The sequence below is a fragment of the Stenella coeruleoalba genome, assembly GCF_951394435.1.
Source record: "Stenella coeruleoalba genome assembly, chromosome: 1".
Classification (NCBI taxonomy): Eukaryota; Metazoa; Chordata; class Mammalia; order Artiodactyla; family Delphinidae; genus Stenella; species Stenella coeruleoalba.
Genome location: NC_137169.1, coordinates 65,005,511 through 65,012,672, shown reverse-complemented (window position 1 = coordinate 65,012,672; position 7,162 = coordinate 65,005,511).

Below are 7,162 nucleotides of genomic sequence, written 5' to 3'. Positions count from 1 at the left end.
AAAGAGAGATTCAGCCAGACCCCAGCCATTCCAGCCATACCAGCCTAGGACCTTGACATGTGGATGGAACCATCGTGGATCCTTCAGCTCTGGTCAGACTGCAAACTGACTGCAGATGCATGAGTAAGCTCAGTTAATACCATATGGAGCAAACATAAGCTGCCCAGCTGGATCCAGTCCATATTGCAGAATTGTTAGCAAATAAATTATTGTCTTGTTTTAAGCACTAACTTTGAGGATTGTTTGTTAGACAAAAATAATTAACTTTTATATTATGTATAAGAAAATTATGTGTAATCTCACCACTTTGACAGAAATGAACATTTTGGAATAATTCATATTGTGTAGAGAGTTTGTAATTTGCTTTTCTAAATTTAACATTGTACCATGGATATTTTCTTATGCAATTAATCTTTAAAATAGTTAGATTTAAGAGAAAAAAGATACATAAAAATAAAACGAACAACCAAAACAAAAACATCATAAAAGTTCTTTTAAAAGTGAGCAATATATGTTGTTCTCTATATTAATGATGGCATAAATATATGTGGGATCTGGGCAATGCTGCATATTAGTTATCTATTGCTATGAAATAAATCACCCCAAAACTTAATTACTTAAAGAAACAATAAACATTTTTTATCTCTCACAGTTTCTCCCAGACAGGAATTCAGGAGTGGCTTAGCTTGGTGGTTCTGGCTCTGGCTCTGTCATGAGGTTGTAGTCAAGATTTTGGCTGGCCTGTAGTCATCTTAAGCCTTTACTAGGGCTGGAATATTCACTTCCTAGGTGCCTTTCTCAAGAGGCTGACAAGTTTATCCCTGTTGTTAGTGGGAAGGCTCCATTCCCCCCAACCTGGGCCTCTCCACTGGGCTGGTTGAGTGTTCTCAGGACCTGGTGGCTGGCTTCCCCTACTTCAAGTGATCCAAGAACCTAAGACGGAAGCTGCAATGCCTTTTATGACCTAGCCTCAGAAGTTACATACTATTACTTCTGTAGTATCATCTTAGACACCTAAGTCAGCCCTATACAGGTGATATAAATCACCTTTGCTGAAATATAGAACAATAGAAATGACCATTAGAAATATGTTGACAATAATGGAGTCTGACAGAATATTGAACCAAAATTGCCATAGGATGAAAATAGTTTTATTGAAATATAACCTTAGTACTTGAGACATAAGGGTTGTGTAGCTGTGGAAAACAAGGTTTATATGTTCTTTTTTGGAAGAAAAAAATTTTATTTATTACTAAAAATCATAAATGGTGAAGAATAGGTTAATGATAGCTAAGTAAAGAAATTAAGTTAGATTTCGGTATTTTAGTGAAATGGTATGTTAAAAATTTTCCACCTTTGAGTTAAAAAAATTCTCTGTTGAAGATTAAGTTATGCAGAAAGCTGAGCTGAAAAGCAACTTAAAACTATTTTAGGGCTTCCCTGGTGGCACAGTGGTTGAGAGTCCACTTGCCAATGCAGGGGACGTGGGTTCGTGCCCTGGTCCGGGAAGATCCCACATGCTGTGGAGCGGCTAGGCCCGTGAGCCATGGCCGCTGGGCCTGCGTGTCCGGAGCCTGTGCTCCGCAACGGGAGAGGCCACAGCAGTGAGAGGCCCGCGTACCGCAAAAAAATACGAAAAACAAACAAAAAAACTGGAAGATACTTTGGCAATCAATGAGCCAGGCTTCCATCTAATACAATAATTCTTCCTGTAGTTTTTTGATAGATGTATATCCTTTACTCGGATATCTTTGTTGCACAATTCTAGTTTATTAAATTTTGTTTTTTTTATGTTGTCAAAATGTAACATTTTATAATCCATCTATTTCTGCCTTTAGAGTAGCGAATAATTACTTCTGCTTCTACACGGCAGTCTTCAAATATCTTCCTTCATCTTGTCTTCCCTATGTCATATATACCAAGATCTAGGTTATTCATAGACAGTATTTATTGTCACTGTCCACTTCTTTAGAACTTCATTTTGTGTCACTCTGCCATTGTAAAAGCAGTCTCAAAATATGACTAGAAAATATAGATATACATTGATCTGATAGAATTTGAGTTTAATACTTTACTAGAAGTGTAAGCCTCATGAAGACAGGGGCTATGTATTTTTACTCAGCATTATATACCTACCACCTAGCAAATTGCCTAGCGTATAACAAACGTTTGTTGAATAAAATCAGTGAATGAATATGGCGCAACTCAGCATATGTGTCTTTTTGCTAGATCCAAGATGTTCCTTTCTTAAAATTTCAAGGTTACATTACCAGTGGACAACAGTACTTTATATTTTTTAAAGTTTATTCCAACATTTCAAGATATTTTGTGGACAAATTAGTGGACCATCCCTATATTATTGGACAATGTCTTTCATTGAACTGGTACTACCCTAATTCCTTAAAGGCATTTTAAAAACCATTAAAAGTAAAAGCACATTATGCCCAGTGGGAGATGAAAGGGGAGCAAGAACAATTCTGTGAACTGAAATAAGACCACATAATAAGGATAGCCTCTTTATTCTTATTCTTATAAAAATGAACAATGGAATTTTATAATTCCTTTTTAAAAATAACAAAAAATGAAACAAATCACCTCTTTCTTACATTTGGGAATCGTTAGATTTAGATCTGGTTCAGGATGAAGAGTTCTTATTCATCATCTACACATTTGCATCATCTACACATTTTCTTGAATTTACTAAAGGTGTTTGTTGTAAATATAGATGTAGCCTCATTTTGTTAAGCTTTTAGTAACTGACAGAATCAATGTCAAAGTTAAGAGGTTAACTTTACATTGAAGCTGTTTATTGAGATTAGCTGGGGTGATTTTAGCTTTCATGTCAACCTTAAGTGTAATCTATTTACTTGCTCTAGTCATTTAAGAATTACTGTTAAGGCTGCCAAAACACTTGCATTAGAAAGCCCCATCTCAATTACTCGATTGCTACCCAACTAATCAAGGAATAGTCAATACATTGGAGCAAAGTGAGGAGCCCCTAAAACTTGGAAGTAAGACTACTTTCTAAATGTAAGACAAGTAAGAATTATTGAGTTTTATATGAGATTAGGCATCTGTAGAAACCATTAATATGTGCCTGAAGTTGTCCATGGTTTAGATAAAATACTCTTCCAAACTCAATTTGCCCAGATTCTTGCTTACCAACTACTTTCTGATTAAGTCAGTCTTCCGGATATTTTGATTTGGAAGATCTACTTCCCTGAATAATAATAATAGACCTCTGTCCATGGTCACTGGAAAAAACATATTCCTCATTATAAATGAATGTGTTGCTTCACGAATCAGCCTCTGGTGAATTTAGCTAGTCTAAATCAATATTCAGGAAACTATTCAGCTCTAGGTGCACTGAGAACAACAAATAGTAACCTCTCAGGGTAAAGATACAGGTATTATGTTATTAGCCCTTTTCACATCTGTGTGGACAGCTAACACCTTTCCTTTTATTTTATCCCTAATTTCTCACTTAACTTTACTCAAAATATTTTAAAGAATTCCACTACAGTTGTTAATATAGAGAGTAGATATCACCATCATCATTATTGGTTAAAATTCTAATATGAACACACAATTTTGGCAGTATGCAAAGTACCAGTTGGTTCAGCTCATTAACGTTTTCTGAGATGAGAGCTGAATTTGACAAAGCGGCAAAGGCTGGCTTGTCAGAGTGTGTATTTACCTGATATTTTGGCACCATCAACCCAACAATAGCTATGTAACAAAGCTCCTTATAATATCTGTAAAGAATATTTCAGGATTGTACAAAATTATCTAGTTCAGATTGTGTATACGCGAATCACCATATATGAGTGAAAATGTTCTGTAAGCATTGAAATCGAAGTAGGACTCTCAGATTTTAAATGAAAAATTCTGGTGTCTTTTTTTTTTTTTATTTTTTTTAATTTTTTTTGGTGTCTTAAATAAGGAATTTTTGCTGTTTCAAGAGGGTTCCTAAAACTACTATAATCTATTTACAGAACCATGAAAACTGAGAAGAATATAAAATTTATTCAGATAATATAATAGTAGTAAAATATAATATGTGGGTGTGATAGGCAAAAAAATGGCACCCCCAAGGATATATTCACTGCATCATCCCTAGATCCTTGAATATTGCCGTATATAGCAGAAGATATGATTAAATTAATGATCCTGAGAGGAAGAGCTTATCCCAAATTATCTAGTGGGCCCTAAATTCAATCACATATTTGTATAAGAGAGAGGCAGAAGGAGATTAAACAGACAGAACAGAAGAAGATACACACACAGGGAACAAGGCAACCTGAAGGCAGAATAGAGAGATGTGGCCACAAGCCAAGGAATGCCAATAGCCACTAGAAGCTGGAAGAGGTAAAGAATGGATTCTCCTCTGTCTCCAGAAACAGTGTGGCTCTGTGACACCTTGAGTTTGAACTTCTGACTTACAGAACTATGAGAGAATAAGTTTCTGTTGTTTTAAGTCACCAAATTTGTGGCAAATTGTTATAACAGTCAGGGGAACCTAATACAGTAGGTGTAGGTTTGCAAAAGTTTTGTTTCCCTCCCTAACTTAAAAATCATACTACTTGTTTTGGTGTTGAGTTACAGTGGAAAGCATACAGTTGTACCTTTGATGAAGTGCATTGTATTCTTATATGTTTATATGGCATTTGCTAAATTAAAATATTTTCCTTCATTTTTTAATAATGAAGAGTCATACATACTTCGGCCTAAAAAACATTTAGCTAGACTAATAAGGTGTCAGAATGATAAAAATTAGGTTGTAGTCTAATATACCTCAACACAATTTGTTTGTCATGATTTTTTTATATATTAATAAAAACACAATGGCAACATACAATGCTTATTTTTCTTTTCTCCTTGACTTTCCATGTCCAACAGTGCACATTCTAAAGTCAAAGAAAGGAGCACTTATCTCAGGTCCTTTGCTTGAGCTTTTGCAGTTGCAGACACTTCACATAGAGATTCTTTATTTCCTTCATTTTCCAAATATTAAGTTTCTGTTATGTGCCGTGGACAACTCAAAATGCCAAGGATGTGGTGGTAGATGGGGCAGATACGGCCCTTGACTCTAGAGTCACCTCTAGCCCATTAGTGCCTTTGCACAGATTAGTAAAAGGTGCCTCCTTTCAGCAGTGATAGCCTGAGGGTACAGGATTTGTCCAGTTGAATAAAGCTGGGTTTTAGCCCCACTTGCTCCCTTGGCTGGGTACTTTTGTGCCCAACCTGCACGGCTATAGGCAGAAGACCAGCTTTGAATCAAGAAGATTATTATGTAGCCATAGCACATGGTTTTCTCAGTACCTCCAGGACTTCTCTCTACTTTGAAAAAGGGACAAAAAACTGTTTCTGGATTACTGACTACAGCAGGCTCCATTTCCAAATAAAGTTATATACACCAGAGAATGGAGAAGCTGAGAAGGTGAATATCGCTACTTTCCACTACTGCATGCTTTCTCCCATAGAAGCTGGTGGATTTATCTTGACAGGTTTTCATGAACCTAATTCTATCCCACAGGTCAGAGAATTTGTTCTCTTCTGTGTTTTCCAGAAGGTGAAATGCTGATGAACTGGGTAAGAAACCCACTACTGGGATGCTAAGAAATATTTCGGGGGCTCTGGACTACTAAAATTTGTGGAGAGGTGCTAATAGGCTGTGAGAGACTATTTGGGAGGATGATTTATTGAATGAAAAAATGTTACAAGAGCACATGTAGCCAGAGCTACAATACACGTTTATGGAGAAAATGCGGCTCTTTTCAGACTACTCAGAATTATCACATGACGAGGATGAAGAAGGCTCTTGAGTTCTCAGTATACTCCGTCTTCTTTTCACAGCAGTAAAAGTACACATGGATAAATGGTTCATATATTTTCGAAAAGTGAAGACATATTTGTATTGTTAGAAAAAAGAAATTATTATCCATTGGAAACTTGAGAAGATTGTGGGATTTAGGGTGTGTGTGTGTGTTGGGGGGAAGGTGTCTGTGTGTGCGCATGTGTGTACATGGTAATTAGGTGTGTTTTGCTTTAAAAAGTTAATGGCAGAATAAAGTTTCCTCATCTCTCCCTATCACAGCATAGGGATTTAGGGACAGAAAACTAACTGATAAGTGATATTTTTTTAATCAAAAAAGAAAAAAAATGCCTGAATCAGTAATCTAGCTTGCCAAATGAAGTCCGATGTATAAGAAATATTTGTATTTTAGGGGTTGGGATTGAGTGGGAGTGGAGGAAAGGAAGTGAAGGGGGAAAACGTAACCAACAACAGGCTGCAAATAGGAGGGAGCCAAGAAGGAAAGACAGAGCCAAGATCTGGAAGATTCATTCCGTTCTAAAATAAGTATCTCACTGCTTAGTTAAGTTGAGAGAATGGTTTATGTTAAAATTGCCTGTATGTGGGATAGCTTACTATAAACTTTCTCTTAAGATGACTGAACTACTCATTCAGTTATAATTAGGTTGGTCAAAATAGATAGAGTTCTTTCTTTGAGTTCTAACTCTTCAGATGGATTGTTATTACATTGTGTGGACAATTGAGTGTGATATAAAATTGCACTTGAATAGAAGGTGAGATATCTTAAAAGTAGCCTGATTTTTTCCTTACTTTTCTTTTTTTTTTCCGCAGGGAACAGAAAAATCCCTGTAAAGAGTCATTTTTGTTTTCTTCAATTTCCATAACTGTATTGAATATGAAAAGCAGAGTTTATCTTCTTATACTGTATCCTCACAGTTCAGATAAGAAAGGCCATAAGGTTAAATGTCTCTAGTTTATATAGCTATACTGACTGTAGCTGTGGGCTTCGAACATGGCTATAAAACTCCAGTGGGCTCCACTCCAAGCACAACTGGAATTTTTGTATTTTCAGATACAGGACAGTAAGCAGACCTAACCTCCTGACTATAGCTGATAGCAGACAGATTTGAAAAGATACAGATTGAACCAAATACAGATATAGTTGACCAATGGTTTTTAATTTCAGAGAATAGCTGCATGTGGCAGTGGTGGTCTCAGTAATATACATTGTAAACTGTATCTTCCATACCACAAGAAGCAGTGGCATCCCTCTTTCTCAACTTCTCATGAAGGCCTTGTTCGGACTGATTCTTTCCTTGGTCAGCCTGCATTTGATTCCTGAATGCT